The sequence below is a fragment of the Macaca thibetana genome, chromosome 11 (genome assembly GCF_024542745.1).
Source record: "Macaca thibetana thibetana isolate TM-01 chromosome 11, ASM2454274v1, whole genome shotgun sequence".
NCBI lineage: Eukaryota > Metazoa > Chordata > Mammalia > Primates > Cercopithecidae > Macaca > Macaca thibetana.
Window position 1 is genome coordinate 63737590 of NC_065588.1, and position 20034 is coordinate 63757623.

At 39.9% G+C, this 20034-nt stretch overlaps 1 long non-coding RNA gene across 1 annotated transcript; it reads left to right on the plus strand.

Moving 5' to 3' along the window:
• The first annotated feature begins 146 nt into the window (after positions 1 to 146).
• On the plus strand, positions 147 to 15887 carry LOC126930991 (uncharacterized). Its single transcript, XR_007717756.1, has 4 exons — positions 147 to 495; positions 14210 to 14378; positions 14499 to 14654; positions 15802 to 15887. It is a non-coding gene; the product is annotated as an uncharacterized LOC126930991 (long non-coding RNA).
• The last annotated feature ends 4147 nt before the right edge of the window (positions 15888 to 20034 follow it).

Here is a 20034-nt window from a genome sequence, read left to right on the forward strand (position 1 = left end):
CCATTCTGGCACTTCATCTAAAATCCAGAGGGTGGGAAAATTCAGAGAACAGGAACTAAGGGGTTAATAGTTTAGCTTCTCCTGTGCCCCCTCTGAGTCAGCTGCCTCTCTGTGGTTACATTTTCTCCCAACCACAGCCAGCTTTCAAATATAAATATCAACTAAAAACTCATTGAGGTGGTTTTTGATGTAGGCAACAGAAATTGAGTGTGTTCCATTTTAAATTTTTCTTAAGTGAAGGATGATACCACCTGGCCTGAAGTTGGCAGGTTGGTTCCAAGGAGGCTGAGGAACAAAGGTGGAGGAGGCAGGAAACCACAGGAGTGAAAATGTTGGCAGGCCCAGGAGTAGGATGAGAATTTACTGCAAACTGGCAGGTGGTGTCAGTTTTCTGTTTTGGTTCGTGGAAGAGGTTAGCTATCATGAGAGTCCACAGGCCTATCCACGCATCCTTCAGCAGGCTTCTATTGAAGGATTCTTCTGCCTGGAGACTAGGTAAGGTGGTTTCTCTTTCACTAAGAACATATCATATCCAACAGAATCCAGCACATTCCATTTAGAGATTTTCTTGAGACCAATTTATATAACCTAACACCTATTAGGTAGAAAAGGATCTTCTCACAGCACCATGAATAGAGACAGCTTCTTCTGACCATTCATCCATCCTCATGTTTTTTTAGGGGGGGCGGAACGGGGGTGATTTGGGGGTTATGATCTATTTAATGAGATGAATGGCCAATAATCTTTTAAAAATGTCAAGAATACAATATCTTCTATACTGCTATGATGCCTCTATTGGGACTTACTGAATGGCCATGCATGGAACTTGAATTGACCAAGACCATTTGTTCATTCATACATTCAGTCATGCAAACATGCATTTAATTTATATTTATTGAGCTTTTACTAGGAGCTAGACGTTCATGAAGATTGTAAGACACTTTTACTAGGAGCTAGATGTTCATGAAGATTGCAAGACACAGAGCATGGTTCTGTCCTGGTACAATCCAGGCAAGATAAAGATAAAACATGGTATGGTGATAAGAACAATGGTGACTAAGAGCTTAGGAAAATGGTACAGAGTCAGAGTGTCAGTGAGTTCAGAAGAGTAAGCAGTTCAACACAGACTCCAGAGGTCAGGAAAACTTGATGAGAAGTTGAAAATTGAGCTGAGCTGGCCAGGCATGGTGGCTCAAGCCTGTAATCCCAGCACTTTGGGAGGCTGAGGTGGGTAGATCACAAGGTCAGGAGATCGAGACCATCCTGGCTAACATGGTGAAACCCCATCTCTACTAAAAATACAAAAAATTAACTAGGCGTGGTGATGGGCACCTGTAGTCCCAGCTACTTGGGAGGCTGAGGCAGGAGAATGGTGTGAACCCGGGAGGCAGAGCTTGCAGTGAGCCCTGATGGCGTCACTGCACTCCAGCCTGGGTGACAGAGTGAGACTCCGTCTCGAAAAAATAAATAAATAAATAAATAATAAGAAAATTTAGCTGAGTCTTGCAGGGTGGGTAGGATCTGGACGTGCCTTAGGGCTTTACACCAGTGGTTCTTTCTTCATAGAATGCTCTAATGCTTGGCTAAATCCTCTTAATTTTTTATATCTCAGATTTAAAGTAATTCCCTCAGAGAAGGCTTCCATGACCCACTGGATTAGGTAACATGCTACCTTTGCATGTCATCAGAATGCCTTGTAGTTCTGTGTAGCACTTATCAAAACTAGAGTTTAAAGCTCCTGAAGGAGGGACTATGTTTGTCTTGTTCACCTTTGAATCCCCAGAACCTATTAAAGTTTTTGAAACTGAGTAGGGACACCATAAATATTTGTCCAATAAATAAATGAATACGTAGGCGTGTAGAAACAGTGGGTGTTCCTGAGTAGTATGAGCAGGTGTAGACATGAGTCTTTGCATGACAGGCTGTGAGGGTCTGTGTATATTGCATAGTATACCTGTGTATGGAGCAGTGGAACGTGATTGTGAGGGTGGGCTGACTGTCTAATATCAGGGAAGGAGGTTAGTCTTTTTCTATTGGTCATGAGACTGTGGAAACAACATACTGAAATTGATAATTTAGAAAATTAATCTGTTTATATTACAAGAGTGAATTTGATGAGGAAGAGGATTTGTACAGCTTTGTATCCTTAATAATTAACAGAAACAGGACTGCCTTTCAAGAATCTGCAGTAGGAGCTAGTTTATTAAACAGTGACTTCATGTTTTCAAACTAGAGACAATAAGGGTCAAATCCCTACCTCATAGAGACATGGTGATAGCAATATATACATGGAAAATGGAAGCCCCTCATTCCTATGATAGGTTGTGTAACCCCCATGCAGATTTATTCTGAGGATGCTAAATATACCAATCAGACTGCTCCTTCATTTAGGAAATCGCGCAATGAAGCTTTAAGGAATAAAGCGTAGTTCCTTCCATGAGTTCATCTGAATTGAAATGTCTTTTGAAAACTCAGATAGCAATATCCTCTCCCACTACTCCCCTGACCTTTCCCTTCCTTGATTCCCTTCCTCTTTAATTTCCTGAACTCTGGCTCATGTGTGGAGAATGTATTTCATTCTACAACCTCCCAAGCATTTACTCGTAAAGGGATGTCCTAGAGGCAGAATGGATCCATGTGATCCCGAACGCTGATTATGTGGCTTCCACCATCCTGTGGGCTCTTCACTCTTCCCTTCATTAGACCTTCAGTTAGACTATAAACTACTTGAGGACAGGGTCCAATCATAATTCACCCTTGCATCCATTTATCATTACCTGCATTTTGTGCAGAATAGCTCTCTGGTATATTTGTTGAATGACTCAAGAATGGGTCAGAAGTTTAGATGCAGTTTGCCGGCTGTCATCTGGGAATGAGAGAAAGTCTCATACAGACCCTCTAGAACTAGGACTTTTCTGGAATCAGAGTAGAATCAGTCCCACTACTTCTGGTGGGTTCTGGTTTCACTTTAGCCAGACTTGGCTACCTGTCGTTTTAGTCATCTGACCAATTTAGCTGTGCTACTAGGTCCAGGCTTCTTACTTGGGAGGGGCCAGGCACATGCTAATGATTCCAAGTCAGAGTTGCAGTACAGTTGAGAGGGATAAGAAATAAAAATGTCTCATTCTGTGACTGGAAAGTATTCTATTAAGATCTATTAAGATTCATGAAAATGACTGTCTAACATTATGGTATGTGCGGAGTTGCTCACACATATGTGCATTACACACATGTAATAAACACGTAAATGAAGTTTGTTGTTCATTTCACCCCATCTTGTAAATACAATTCAGACAAATGGAAGAGTTGGCAGAGCGGTGGAAACGGCATTAGAATCAGATTTTATCTTCCCAATAATTTAATAAGACTCAGTCTTCTCACCTATAAAATAAGGAGTTGGAATACAACAGCTCTTAAGAGCACTTCTAGCTCTCAAATTCCATTATTCATCAGCCTGCCAGAAAATACATCTTCCCCTGCCAAATATGGACTCAACACCCCACCTGTTCCAGAAGCTCCCCCAGATACCCCTACCCACCTCCCTGGTTTCAGCCTCCTGCTTCTCCAGTCTTCTCTAAGGCATTCTTCTCTCCCACTGCCAGCCCACATCTAAAAACATGACTTCTTTTTATCAGCTCTTTTCTCTTTGCTTCCTCTTTCTGCATTTAAACCAGATTCGTTTTCAATATTGTCTGTTCACTGACTAATGAAGACAGTCTGCAGTATGATTTTCACGAGTCCTAGGCACTTTTGCCTTCATGAGCTTCTTACTCCATTAAAAAATATTAAAACTGTTATTTTACAACTGTGTTAGTATAAAGTTGATTATTTTAATACTTTATATTAAAACATTTTCTGCAGTCTCAAAACTATTTTGTGTGTGTGTTGTGTGTATGTTTACCACTATGCCTAATGGATAGGTTGGCTCTGGAGGAAATAAGTAATCAACTAAGTATAGTATGGCAATTAAACACATGTCCTATGAATAAGCAATAGACCTACACCCAAGAAAATTATCATTTTTTCTTCAGTGGAGAGAAGGAAAGGTCAAAAACAATTCAGGAAGTTCGAAATGGTAGATCAGGGTTCAGGAAAATCCTCCTTGACTTGCTGGTCTACTATGACCCTGAAAGTCCTCCATTTGGCAGGCAGCAGTCTACCTAATCTCTGTGCCATCATTTACTCATTGAACATTGTATATGCTGCAGGCACTGTTCAGGTGCTTGGGATACATCTGTAACTATCACAAACAAGGTTTCTTCTTTTCACCTCCCTGTCATGTAAATCTGAATAAGAAGACATAGCTTCTTGAAATGCATTATTTCCCACTTTATGCAGTGGGAGCAAGGGGCGGATGTATTTCCCAGTGGCTTGGGGGTAAGGAGATAGCAGCACTCAGAGCTTCCTGGCGATGCTCATTAGGGAAGGCTCTGCCTGAGGAGTCCCTTAGTGGCAGTTCATATGATTACTAAAGATTATATTTCTGAATCAAGATTGCTCTTCTGAAGCATGTTTGGGGGAAGTTCCTTGCAGGTGCTTTATTTCTCTAAGAGTTGATGTTAAATATATTTGATATTGATGTAACTATTGCAACATAAATATTTTGCCTTAAAATAACAACTGTGGTTCCTTTTAAATTTTTGTGGAAAAAAAAAAGGATGACCCGATTTTATTTTCAAGGTAACAGGTGGAGGCTTCCAAATTTTCTACATGGAAGTAAGAAAAAGAACACCAAATGTTCTGTGTTTGCAGGAAAAACTCAAAGCATAGCTAATTCAAGCAATACCATTTGTTAATTTATCACAAGTGGGAGATGCAAAGAGGACTTTTGAACTGAAATCTAATAATCCAAAATTAGGTGTGGTCCATGGTGCTAGCCATTTTTTACAGGTGAGTTTTATTCTTGTTCTTTGAAACTTCGTGGCTATTGAAAAGACTTTAGTGTTGTTTTCCTATTAGTTTAGACTCTAGGCTGGCTAGTCTTATTGTTTCCAAAGTTGTAGAGGAAGTTGTTGGCTGCCACTGGGAAAGAAAGGAAGACATTAGACGCTATCTTATAAAAGGAGCTGCATCTCTTTTGAGATTCATGCATAGAAATCAATTGGATAGAGAGCAATTGCATGGGATGCTAACAAGGGTAGAGATGTTACCAGTCATCGTTCTAAGTCTTCACTGTCTCCAAGCTTACCATGGTCTGTACACGTTATTTTTTCTGGCTTTATTCTACATGCTGAGTGGACTGATCAAATTCAAAGAATAAACAGTCATTATTTATAAGGAGCTTTTGGCATGGACTCTTACATCACATAGGGTCATTCTTTGACCCCCCCCCCCCCCCCCCATACACACAAAAAGCTACTTAAATCTAAGTATCTTTTGTTTATAGGAAGATTCTTATGAACAGCAAGCAGACTTTTAAAAACAGAAAAATTTCACTGTAGTCTGGATGGTTTGGGGCTTATACCATGAAATAATAAAGTCTGTATAATGTACTCTTAATTATGAGCTCATTTCTATGACTTTTTATTTCGCTCTGACTTCTTATTTTATATAAGGTGATTAATTATAGATTGATAATGAATGAAACACAGACTTACATGCCCACGGATTAAATATATCAGTCATTACATTTAATGGTGAGCCTAACAATGAGAGATGTGCTTCCCTTATGGTGTTTTGTTCGGGGTTAGTGTTAACTAGAATCCTGGGGAAATTTGGCAAGGAGAATACTACTGAATTAAAACTTTCCTGAGTCCTCTTAGTTCATTGAGCTTAGGAGCAAGAAAGCAAGCCAAATTTGTCAGTGTGGAGAGGTCTTAATAAAAGCAGCCTTTGCTGTTTATCATTTCCTGGCTGACAGTCCTCCAATTGCAGGCGCCCAGAGCCTTAACCGTGGCCCCCAGCTCACACGAGCACACTGTGAGCCAAGAGACTAGGCCGAGCAGCCTTCATCTGGCAAATGCAGTGGGGCAGAGGCAACAGCGAGCATTAAATGCATTTGCCATTGGGTAGGCAGCCTGAAGAGAGCTTTCATCAAGGTTTTAAAGGAGCTAGCAAAAAAAAAAAAAAAAAAAATCACAGCTCCTCACGGACTCCCTCTCTGAGGAGACACCATGAAAGAGACAAGGAGCCTCATTTGCAGTAATTAGAGGCGCAGTGTCATCTATACATAAATATTTTAGATTTCAGCCATGTAATGAGTTTGTCGTGAATATCAAGACTGAAGGAACGGGAGTGAATGGCTGCACTGAATCCTGACACCAAGAAGATCTCGAAAGACAGTATAAGTGGTTTTGACAAGAAGATGGATTTCCAGGCCTTTTGAAAACCACATGAAATGAAGAAGAAAAAACCCATCCAAAGCATCACATTTTACAAGCCATCATATGTGATTAGAGACATAAATGCAGCAAAATAACATAGGTACAAACGTGGACACAGAGTCCAATCTAGGTCCAGGTGACACAGGGTTTCATTAGAGAGGAACTATCTACGATACCTTCTCTTCTCCCCATGGCTTTCCCTGTGGAAGTCTAAGAATTGTGACAAAGAAGCCTTTGCTTCTTTGGCTTTTTACGGAAATACAACTGAATTTGATTCAAGAGGTCAAATTTTATCTTCAAAGCTCTGAATAGGTTAGATTTGAGCTATCTCTCTAGGAAAGAATAATAATGAAACCACCAAAATTTTAGAAATTGTAAACTCATTGGGTACAGCTTTTCAGGCCCTGGAGACCTGATATTTTGAGGATTTTGAGTCAGGACAAAGAATGCCTGTGCTTGCACATAATTAAGAGTGCTTAGAATAACCTTACCTTCTAGGCCGACAAACAAAAGCATCATCAGCATCATATTAATTACTATTATTTGCATGTCTCTCAGAGCCCTGCATGGCAGTTTGCAAACCAGCATCCTTAACTTTGCTGCCACATAGACATTAAAACTTTCTGACCAAAAGCCCTATGGTTGTCACCCTGGAGAAAAACCTGTAGTTTGGCAATATTGCTCAAGAAAAAATGTTTTACCTCTTCATTATCAGGTCAAGCAAATTTAGCATTTCAAGTGACCTTTACAGAAAACTATTTTAAATTGTGATAACTGCACTTTGGTTGTCTGGAAAAAAATCTGTAATGTGCAAGTAGAACATTTGAATGTTGCATATATCACCTTATATTGGAATTTAAATGTATTATCAATTCTAATATTAGGGGCTAATCAATTCTATGAGTGTGTTAAGTGGCATTATATGTTCATTGATTCTCTAGAATCTTCAGAAATTATTGGAAAACATGGAACAGGTTTTACCCTTGACCTAGTATGATAATAAGTTGAGGAGTTGTCCTAATACTTATAAATATTTAAAAATACAGCAACAATCCATTATCCACAATTCCAAGGTCTCAAAATTTCTGAAAACTGTAATAATTGACCTGGTGGCAAAATTTAAGCTAAGTTTCTGGCAGCACAACCTAACACAACCTAGCCTTGTTGACATAAGGATATTTACAATCTTTAATTTGTTCAATGTAAACATTAATAAATGTTTCTGTAGAAATATCAGTGTGCCCGATTACAGAGTACTGCATTGGAATTCACATGTAATAATGTAAAGAATACTTACTGTTATACCTTTAAAACCCAAAAAGTTCTGAATCCTGAAATGTGTTGGCCCCAAAGTTTTGTTGAGGAATTGTGGACTTCTTTAACCTGTGTGTTAGGCATGAATCATAGCCCAAGCTATGCTATGCAAAAATATTACTTTGGATGTTTCTTTTAAAACAGCTTAAAGTTGAATCTGAGATCCCCAAAGCACTAAGTCATGGCTGGAACACTCTCTCCCGTCTACGAAACCGAAGAAGACATACTGGGTGCCCACAGATCAGGACAAGGTCTTCTGATCTCCACTCCATCATGGTTGCCCCTTAGTTCTCCCTACGGTAACAAAGTCATCTCGATTTGCCTAGAACTTTCCTAGTTTTAACACTGAAAGTCCTGTATTCCATGAATTGCCCCAGATAACATGGGACAGTTGGTCACTCTAGCCCTTCCCCAAGCCTGCCAGGGTTTTGCTGACTCTACCTTTTTGCTTGGATCTTGCTCTTTTGAAGTACACCGTGCAGTTTGGAGGTCCGTTGCTTCCTTGAGACACAGTAAGGAGTGGTTCCAATTTGGGGTGCTCACGGGATCCACAGATCTCTCCTTTCTTTCGTCTGTCTCCCCATCTCCTGATCCGCAAAAACATGCACTTTCTCTCAGCCCTCACCAAGACATCTCCCATTGTCTTTCAGTGGGCTTATGTTTACACAAACAACAGGAAGAGCACTAAATTGAGATGGCATCTGCTTTCTTCCCAGCAAAAATACCCGAGGCATAGAAGCCAAAAAAGCCTACTTAAAGTTGAGGAAGGGGAATACAAAGAGAACAAGCCCAAATTAACACATTAATAAACGCCCTGCCACACTTTATCTGTTTTACAGAGGCTCCCTTCTTCATTAAATCAATACGGTGAAGCCTTTAGAGGGAGTACCTTTGTTCTCATAAACCCTTTGTTTGGACAGCAAGGCACAGGTTGTACTATCATCTTACACTTCTTCAATTGTTGTATGCTTTAAAACACTCTTTCATATACATTATCTCATAGTAGGACAAATATTATTATCCTCACATGTAGACAGAGAAAGAAATAAAGACCTGAAGAAGTGTAAATGATGTCATCATCAGCACCCCTCAGTCAGTATTTTTTGGCAACTCCATGCAAACAGTTGTTAAGAGTCTCAAAAGCCAAATATTACCATCTTGATAGCTGCTTTGGTTTCCTAAATTCAGAGGTTTTTTCTTTTTTAAAGTCTTTTGAATGAGTCTCTAAGGATTGATATCCCCAAATAATATTTGCATTTGGCACTGTACAGTGGATACAAAAACAAAAACAAACAGTCAACAAAAAAGAATACTGCTCTTTTACACTTGTGAGGACAACAAAAGCTTAAATGCATCTAGACGCAAAAACATTTTCAACACACAGTTCATAGGAATGTCACCCAGATACAGTAACTGAGAGACAAATGGGATTATTTGCTCTGGAAGAAAGTGTATCGGTATTGTGATGGTGAGCCAGCCTCCTCCATTGCCACTTTGTTTCTTCCCAGCAGAATCACAAATTCATTTAGGTGCCTACTCCACCCCATGAACCTCAGGAGAAGCTGAGTTCCAGGAGTGGATGTAATTGGTCTAAAGCTAGCATTATCTCTTCTTTCCAAGAATTAGCCAGAAGTTCCATGTGACCCATTCTGGTCAATAGGATGGAAGAAAAGATTTGCTGGAAGTTTCTGGAAAAACTTTTACACACATAAGAGACAGATATACAGTTTCCCTCTCCCAGCTGATGGGAGTGAAGATGCTGGTAACCTCAAGCCCTCCTGGTAGCTGTCCTAGATCCTGAGGGACCTGCCTGAGATGGTATTGATGGGAGGATAGAGAGGAAGAAGTTCCCAGGTTATTGATAAAATCACTGGACAACTGGGTCAGCCAATTCTGAATCCTGTCTTACCTCTGGACTTTCTTTTATGTAATCTAACACTTGTCCTAATTATTTGAGCCGGATAGAGTTTGGTTTTCTGTTCCTTGCTGCCAAAAGCATCCTAACTGACACAAAGAATTATTCCTCTTCCATGTTTGTCTTCCTTTCACAGATGAAGAAATAGGGACCCAGAGAAGTCACATAATGTATACCAAGGTCACACAACCATGATTAAATACCTTTTTTGTGTGTGAGATAGGGTTTCATTCTGTCACCCAGGTTGGAGTCCAGCAGTGCAATCTCAGCTCACTACAACCTCTGCCTCCCGGGCTCAAGTGATTCTTATGCCCCAGCTTCCTGAGTAGCTGGGACTGCAGGGGTGCACCACCACACCCAACTAATTTTTGTATTTTTTGTAGAGATGGATTTTGGTCATGTTGCCCTGGCTGGTCTCGAACTCCTGAGCTCAGGCAATCCACCCACTTCAGCTTCCCAAAGTGCTGGGATTACAGGTGTGAGCCACTGCACCCAGCCTGTTTAAATGCCAACTTTATAAAACTAAGAGTAGTTGTAAAGGACATTTTAGAGATGGCTTTCAACATAAGTTGGGTAGCAGATTTATAACAAAGTTCTGGCTGAATTTAGAATAGTAATAAGCTGAGTAATAATACTCAACAGGGAATCTCGGATAACTTCAAGGCAACTTTTGGAGTCTTGAAGTTTCAATCTAGAAATTCCTTATCCTCTCAACATTATGTCTGCCAAGCCTACATACCAAGAAACCTGGTCCTGGGATGTTCTAGACAACAAGAAGTTCCATTTAACCCCCTTCCTTTAAAGCCAAGGACCAGACTTAGGAAGCCAGCTTCTTGCTTTCTCTCTTCAAGCCCCTACCTGGGTGCTTCTGGAGTATGAGAATCAAGGTACCCAGAAAAAAGAAACCAGAAACCCAAATTGGAGAGAATTTAGACCTTAAAATCTTCTGGGCTCAAAGATTTTCTCATTAGTATCTACCTTCTGATCATAAAGGTCCCAGAAAACTCAAAACATGTCTTGCAGATCTGAAGCCACCCCGCATCTCCAGTGTTAGAGTAGCTCAATCCCCTGTTGTTTTCTACGTTCCTCTCCTTTTCTTCTACTGTGTTTGCCCACACCTCCCACATCTCCACCATATCCAGCCTGGGAAAGGTGCAGCCATGGCTGGGTAGGGGAAGGAAAAGGAGGGGTGATGTGCTGTGCCGTCCCTGAAGCCTCAGCCCCAGAGTGGGGTATTCTTCTATCTCCTAATCCTTACATTTCTGCAGTGGTTCCTGTCTCTAAACTCTGCATGTCTCCCTCCACAGTGTTTCTTGATGACATGAGAGTTTTATCTGAGAAACATGAGAAAACTGGCCAGTAAGCCCCTCAACCCCAAACCACACCCACTTTGTGTCACAGCACAATTAGTACGAAGTCCCAGTGTTTGTGTCTGCAGGTTACAGTATTGTTTGCCACCTGCCTTTGGGAGAGGCAGACCTCCTTCAGAGTCTATCAGCGGCAACTTATTGTTTGTCTCTTCTATTTGAATTTTTAATATGGATACATTGATAATTTTAATTTAAAATAACTTTCTGCATTACTTCACAACCTGTTTCTTTTTTTCAGTTTGTGGTAATATGTTGAGAATAGTATGTGATACCCGTAGTGGGAGGGAGGAGTAGATTCCTTTTAAGGCAGTTAGAGGAACTCCTTGTTGTTCAGACCAGCACCAAGGCAAGAATCAGTGACAATTTTTCACTGGTAGTGCCCCAAACTTGCCCTGCAAAGCTTAAAAGGAGACACTCCTCTATGAGGTCCACTGCTTGAATCCAATGCATATGCTATGCTTAGTGGAGTGTGTTTAGAGCTCCTTCTTCCAACATGCCAAAAAAAAGAAAAAAAAGATGCTCATGCTACTTCTTGCTTTCTGTCTATTTCTTTCTTGCCCTCAGGCTTAAAAGTAAGCATGATGGAGAACAAGAGAGAAGGCGTGCCCTGGCAACCATTGCCAGGAAACAGATTTCACTGAAGTCATAAATTAGAAAGATAACCCACTTATCGGAGGTGGGTTCATATGCAATGCTGAAAAATCTGCCAGTGTAGAGAATATTGCTACCTTTAGCTTCAGTTTTTTTTTAATCACTCATGTTTGATAATTATAAAGATGTTTAAAGAAGAAATCATGGTGTATAATACTATCACTGTGTAAGCTCTGCTAATACTTTTTCTCATGTAAATGTTTTCTTATGTAAAAATAATAAATATACATGATAAAGCAAAAATCAGACAGAAATATATAAAACAGAAAGTAAAAGTCTACTTAACATATGCTTCCTGCTTTCTTTAGTTCTTAAGCTTAAATTTGCTAAAGGAGCTTCCTACTTTCAAAAACTTCTTTATACACACATATATAAATGTGTGTTCTTTTTTATTATTTATGTAAAAGAGATAATGCTGCTCACTTTTTTGGTCTTATATCTTTATTTTTCACTTTTTGGAACTCCACATCAATATTTTAATTCTGCTCTATGACTACATCATATTTTATTGAACCAATCTGCTTTGCAAATGTATTGGTCGATACTGTTGTCAATGAATGATTAAAGTACTTTAGCACATTAGAATTAAAATGAAGCTATGAAATCACCTCAATTACCATTTATGAATTTATTATCTCTACTTAGCAAGTGTTTATTGCACACCTAGTATATACCAGACATTTTCTTAGGTGCCAGGGATATAAGTAGGATAATCGTCTCTGAGTCAAAAGGGTCATAGCCTAGGTGGAGGGAGACAGCTCAGCAAATCAATAGTTACTGTCACTGCTGAGATATGAATAACAAAAGATGCTATAGCCACTGAGATTAGAAGCCCAGTGTAAACCTAAAGTGTTAATGACGAGAAAATTTAGAGCAAGCCACATGTGAGAAGGCTTGAAGACATGAAGTAGCACAATGTATTCATGGACGTGCAAGAATTTGGGGGTGGTCAGAGCACAAGTTTCGTGAGGGAATCCAGCCTAGGCAACAGAGCAAGAGCCCATCTCTAAGGTCCTTAAGCTAGAGACAGAGACTGGGGTCAAGGCCATACCACAAACTTTATCCCAAAAGCCATAGGGAGTCATTGAGGTTTTAAGTACTGTGGGGAGAAGGGAAATGGGAGTGACGTGATAATTTTTAAATAATTTAAGAAAAAAGCAAAAATTAAAGATGAAAACAGAGAAACATCTGGCTGCAAATTCACTCTCAGCATAAAGAAAGGAAATAAGAGCTAGATAAGAAAAATAAACAGGCTGCAGGTGCAGTGGCTTATGCCTGTAATCCCAGCATTTTGAGAGGCTGAGGTGGGAGGATCTCTGTAGTTCAAGACCAGCCTGGGCAACATGGTGACACTCTGTCTACAAAAATAAAAATTAAAAAAAATAACTGAGCATGGTCGCTCAAGCCGCTAGTACTAGCTACTTAAGAGGCTGAGATGGGAGAATCACTTGAGCCCAGGAATTTGAGATTATAGCGAGCCGCGATTGCACCACTGCACTCCATCCTGGGTAACAGAATAATGAAAACCCATCTCTTAAAAAAATGAAAGAAGGAAGGAAGGAAAGAAGGAAGGAAGGAAGGAAGGACGGACGGACGGACGGAAGGAAGGAAGGACGGAAGGAAGGAAGGAAGGAAGGAAGGAAGGAAAAAGAAAAAAGAAAGAGAAAGGAAGGAAGGAAGGAAGGAAAGAAGGAAGGAAGAAAAGAAAGAAAGAGAGAGAGAGAAAAAGAAAGAAAGAAAGAAAGAAAGAAAGAAAGAAAGAAAGAAAGAAAGAGAAAGAAAGAAGGAAGAGAAGGAAGAAAAAGGAAGGAGAGAGAAAAAAAGAAAGGAAAAAAAGAAAGAGAAAAGAGAGAGGAAGGAAGGAAGGAAAAACAAAGAGAAAGGAAGGGGAAAAGAGAAAAGGAAGAGAAGGAAGGAAGGAAGGGGAAAAGAGGAAAGAAAAAGGAAGGAAGGCAACAACAACAGAAACAGATTTCAAATGAAAAGTGGGTATGACAGGATACTGAGAGTATGAGCAAGATAACAGATTACTAAAGGGTAGTTAAGAAAGGTAAATGAAATTTTAGATACAGTATTCTAACTTAAATCATTCTAATGAATTTAATTCTCAATAAATATATTTCATAAAATCCATCAGGTAAGATGATCTTTGGCAAACAAAAACTAGGATCCTTCTGAGTGGTGCACTGGAGCCAGCTAAATTGGTCATGGTAGGAGTATTTATACCATAGAAATTGGCCAACACACAAATCAGTTTTGGTTTTGTTTTGTTTTCCCCCAGAGTGCCTGTTGATAAACATTTGTCAGCACACTATTGATCCCTCCTTGAGTGAAGGAACTAGGAATCATTGAAAACATCCACAATTTCATTCCTTCCAGAGACACCAAACTGTTTCTATGCCTCCTCCCAATCCCCTCAAGTCCTAAAACCTATTTCATTGTCAAGATTATCAGCACATCCAAACATGTATCGTAAGTCACATCATTACATTTGCAAAGAGATAAAGAAATTAAAAAGCATAAGCAAATAAACAAAGACAGGTCCTATGACTCTTGTTGCCCAGCCCTGGTGAAGACCAAGAAGCTGATGACATGACTAGTGGCAACTCTCCATTTTAAGAGCCTGTTTCCCACAGGTGAGAGGGACCCATCACAGGCCTGCAGTGATTCCGATGACTCACAGGAAAGCAGTCCAGCTTGTTTGGCCAGTTCTTGGGTTATTGGACAGTCATCAATAGCTTTGAAGCTACTGAAGTCTCCTCTGGTGCCCTGAAGCTTCATTACTTCCGCGAAATTCAGAGAGAGGTATTTATTTTACTGTTACCACTTTGGTATCATTTATGTTTTCTCTTTCCAGAAATTTCTGTGCCAGAGCCAAAGTAATGGGACTGGATCTTTCTTTTTCTTTTCTTTTTTTTTTTTAAGTGTTCGTGATCATGCAACAGATACACCCACAGCCAGTGAGTTTCAAAGCCAAAGGAAAACAACAGGCCTTTGATTAGGCTGTACCTACTCCAGTGCAGAAGGGCACTGCAGCAGCTGGGGGAGCCTGGCTGCACCACCTCTTTTCATTCTCCAGAGGTGGGTGGAAAAGAGTGTGTGGGTTGGAATTAAGGAATTGGGTTGACTAGCCCAAGGCTGGTTGGGAGCCTGCAGTTCAGGGAGAGATTATTGCTTTATTGGCTCTGGTTTTAAAAAAAAAAAAAAAAAAAAAAAAAAAAAAAAAGTGACCATCTTACATCATCTCAGCAGGACTGAAAATTTCACATGATTATCAAAGTGCATGAAATACTAGACAGATCCCTGAATGTGAGTGGAAAGGGAAAGGAGGGGTTGGTGGAGCAGAGGTAGATGCCCACTTTCTCACCAAAATAGAACATCAGGACCTACTAATGGGTGCAGGAAAGTGAGTCAGATCTGGCCTTAAGGATGTATCCTGAATACCCACCAGCGCTCAGTTCCCTTATTGATATATCACTAGATACCAGCTATCATGACTTCTCTGCTCCTTTCCTGTCAATGACCGCCAAACTGAACCCTGCTCGGAAAAACTCTCTTTGCTTCAAGAGGGATTGTGTGGGCTTAGCTCAGGTTCATGGAAACACCTTGCTTGTTTCTTTCCTGCGGAGTGGATGGTGAAAGGAGTTATTAGCACCAGTCAGCTTTTTCTTATCAAGTAACTTCATTATTTCTAGGGCAGTCACATACCGTTGTTTGTCCCAGACAGAGGGGCTTCTGGGACACGAGACTTTTATTGCTAAAATCAGGAAAGTTCCTGGCAAACTGGGATAAGAAGTCGCCCTAATTGTCACAGTATCTGATGAGGTGCCAAATGAGTAAGGGAGACAGTCAACACTAATGAAGTTTGGAATTGGTAGCTGGGAGTTTTGTACAAAGCTGTGTATTTTACAATGCACTTTCACACACACTATCTCATTTTAATCTTATAACAAATTAAAGAAGGCAGAGGAGGTATTACTTTTGCTTCATGTTGAGGAAAAAATTGAGCCACAAAGATTAAGTAACTAGCTCAATGACACAGAGCTGGTTAATAACAAAACTCGGGTGTTGCTTCCAACTCTGTGGAGTGAGACAGGGAACGATTGATAGCTGGAGTCCAGTGTTCTTTCTGCTGTACCATGTTGTCTCTCTAGTTATAGGGAGAATAGAATTCCTTTTTCTCTCATTATTTGCCTTTGTTTTTTCTTGTTATGATGCTCTGTTGTAGAGTGACAATCTTGCAGTGAAGAATAATTCAATGGAAATTCAGAGCTGTGTCCCCAACCACCAACCATCAGGAAGTACAGATGCTCAGACATTTGCTGTGACTTCTTCCCAAAGGCAAGGTAACATGTCATTGCCAAGGATTACATTCAAATGACCTGTAATATGGTTTTCTGGTGGAGGGAAGAACTGAAGGTAATACTAGTTCATCAGAGAATGCTGAGTGGAGAATTGCAGTGGTAGGGAGATGAGAGAGCTGTGGATCTTAAGGCAAGATGACAGGCTCAGAAGTCAACAGCCTCAAGCAGAAGCATGCAGGGTTCCGGGATGAGAAACATGACTCAGCATTTATCCTTTCCTGTAAAACATAGCAACTTGTTAAGGCTGCATTTGAAATTTTACTCTAAGGCCAGTGATAATATCTAAATTACGGTCATGACATGCATAACTTGATATCAAGTAGAATAGAAATATTTCCTAAAATTAAAGAAATTACAACCAAACTCAAACCTATCATTTCTGTATTCAACGACAGTCACAAAAGTATGAATATCTATGGGGAATTATAATGAATCTACAATTTCTCTGGCCAGTTCTATTTCTTTTAGAATGTCAAGCAGCATTTGATTTATGATAATGGCTCAGATTTTCAAGATTAAATTCATGTTGGTATACTGTCTTTTAAAGCATGAAAACCCATTTGCTACAGAATGATATAATCATGATCTGCAGTATAAATGAAAAGGCTTTATGCTGGCAAAAAAAAAAAAAAAATCTCCGAGATGCAGTAGAGCGATATGGTATACTGGTATGTATGGGGTGAAGAAAAGACCTAGGGTTTTGCAATCAAGCAGATTGAAGTTCAAATTCCAGTTGTGTTAGTGTGTGATGTCGGGTGTTAAGTCTCAATTTTTTTATCTGTAAAATGTACATCTTGTAGATTTGTTGTACTCTTAAAGTTGTGGCCTCATAGATTTGCCTCCTCAGCTTCCTCTGCCTTGTTGCTTCTGTGGACAGCACGCGGAACAGGGAACACAAGAAGGTTTCAAAAGATTTAAAATCATGGTTTTTAACACGGCTAAGATGTTATGTGGTAAACTTCCACCTATCATCACTATCTCTCCTATACCAGGAGTAAGCCATTATATTTGTTTTACATAGTGCTATGATTACAGGCATAAGCTACCACACTCAGCCCCTCAGAATTCTTGAATATAAAAGTGTTCTGATTTATTTGACTACACAAATGACTGGAAAATCTCAGCATTTTAAACTTTTTTTGTATATTCTGTTTCTAACTGCAGTAAGATAAACATTACAGTTATGTATGTATACTTATATTTTTTTCCATGTTGGGATATTTTCTGATCTTTCTCTAAAAAGCCATATATGACAATTAGCAGTAAGATGGAAAAGATAAAAGCTATATTTGAGTTAAATTAGATAAAAAATAGATTGTTTTCTATTTAAGATTTCAAAATATTAATGACCTAAAACAAAACAAATTTTGCTATTGGTCAGTTTTACTCTGGTTGAAGTAATGCATCTTAGAAATAAAAGAAATCTTAAATAAGGAGCATCTTCTAAACGTTAGCCAGGGGAGAAAAAACAAAAAACAAAAACGATGAGGCTTATCTACCGTTAAAGACTGTTTGTATCCTCCCAAAATTAATCTGTTGAAGCCCTAACCCCCAGTGTGATGGTGTTTGCAGATGGAGCCTTTGGAAGATAATTCGGTTTAGATGAGGTCCTGAGAGTACAGCCCTAATCCCATGATATTAGTGCCCCTAGAAGAAGAAACACTAATGAGTTTGCTCTCTCTCTCCACCACGTAAGGACACAGCAAGAAGGCAGCCGTCTATAAGCCATGAAGAGAGCCCTCACCAGAAACAAACCATGCTGGCACCTTGATCTTGGACTTCTAGGCTCCAGAAACATGAGAAAATAAATTTCTGTTGTTTAAGCCACACAGTCTATGGTGTTTTGTTACAGTGGCTTGAGCAGATTAATCTGTTTACGAAAGGGAAGATGGACATACACGCTATGCTAGGAAGGAATGATAACTTATCGTTGAACCTAAATGTAGGGGATGTCCTGCCTAAAATTTTGACTATGCTTTTATTTGTGTGTAAGTATTTGTTTTTGTTTTGTTTTGTTTTTGCTCCTGGGTCAGTCTTGGGAGGGTAAATCACTACTGAAAGGAACATGGCTTCGTCCCCCAAAAAAAGGGTGAACATATAGACCCTCTGGGAGTAATCAAGGCCTAATATTAAGGAAAGACAGGGAAAGGTCAGGAGGCCTTTACTTCTGTGAGTGTCTGGGACCCAAAAATCCAATCAAAGCCTGCTGCAGATTAGGACCTCAAAGTCAGTAGCTTCCTAGCCTCACTCTTGGTATTTACATCCCCAGGAAGAAAAGAGGGATGCTGGTTGGGAGTCCTCAAATGGTAGGCTACTAGGCCACTTGTGACATGGCACTCTTGAGACAACTGGTGCATTGGAGGATAGTTTGAAAGTAAACTCCAGTGAACCTGGAGCTCCTTGCCTAAGCTTGTATTTGAGCAAAAAAAAAAAAAAAAAAAAAAAAAAAGCCTTGTTCAAAAAATCCCAAATGGCAGAACCAGCTTCCTGAAAGACATGGTTCATCATTTCCATCCACCCCCAAGGACCTGGGCCAGAAATATTCCTCAGTGCCCTTTAGATCTTATGGAACAAGTTTTCTTCAGTGATACCACATGTTGGTGAGAAGCTATGGCAACAAATGTCTGATCTCTGCTTAGGTGTGGAAGTCACGCAAAGTCCTCTATTAATAAAACCCCACAGATTGAGTGGCTTAATCTGTGTTTGCCTTTAGGGTTCTTTGATATTGAAAGACAAAGGGTAGTCTCAAGAGTAAGAGACTGAACTTGATAATCTGGCATGTGGGTATTCAAGTTGATTTTTGAATTTAATTTAGAATAGAAAAGAAATGTGTATATCTCTGCAGCTGACAAATTTGATTAACTACAGGCATAACTGTAGCAGGGTGTGCATATTACTTGTCAGTAAGTGCCCTTGAAAGATTTAAAGGACCATGATCAGCAAGGGATCATGGTCCGTGTGTTTCTTTTCAAATGAATGAATGAATTTCTTTCCTGGCCGAGGTTGAGAGACTGCAGTGAGCTGTGAGCTATGAGCTATGATCGCACCACTGCACTCCAGCCTGAGTGACAGAGCAAGACCCTGTCTCAAAAAAGAAAAAAAAGGAGAATTTATTTCCCAAATGGTTAAGATGCTATTGAATATTAAAACTAAGTGAGACTGAAAGTGAGAAACTCATTTCTGTATTTGATCTTTTTAGCAATATTCTCTTAATTCGTCTCTCAAGCTACTTTCATGGATAAATAGGAAAAACAAGTAAGATCTAACTCTGCAAAAGAATAGAGTTATAGGGAGGCCGAGACGGGCGGATCACGAGGTCAGGAGATCGAGACCATCCTGGCGAACACGGTGAAACCCCGTCTCTACTAAAAAATACAAAAAACTAGCCGGGCGAGGCGGCGGGCGCCTGTAGTCCCAGCTACTCGGGAGGCTGAGGCAGGAGAATGGCGTAGACCCGGGAGGCGGAGCTTGCAGTGAGCTGAGATCCGGCCACTGCACTCCAGCCCGGGCAACAGAGCCAGACTCCGTCTCAAAAAAAAAAAAATAGAGTTATAATTTTATTCACCATTTGTTAATCTCTATGAAAATGGAATATCTGGTGAGAACAAATATAGTCAGAGTAATATCCTGGTGAACAGATCAGGTATAAAATCTGGATTCTAATGAACCATATTAATGCACCCAATTAAGTGTTTTAAGGTGAAAATCAATTATGCTTTCTGGTGTTGTCTTATTCCTTTCATGCTTCTATAACAAAATACCTTAGGTGGAGTATTAAAAACAACAGCAGTTTGTTTCTCACAGTTCTGGAACTTGGAAGGCCAAGATCAAGGTACCAACAGATTTGGTGTCTGGCGAGGGTTGCTCTGCTTCAAAGACGGCACCTTCTTGCTGCATCCTCATATGGCAGAAGGGGGCAAATAGCTCCCTTCCACCTCTTTTATAAAGTCACTAATCCTATTCATGAGAGCTCCACCGCCATGACTTAATTATCCCCTAAGGGCCCCAACTCTTAATACTATTACATTGATGATTCAGTTTTAATACATGGATTTTGAGGGGACACATTTAGACTACAGCTACTATTAAATGTTTTG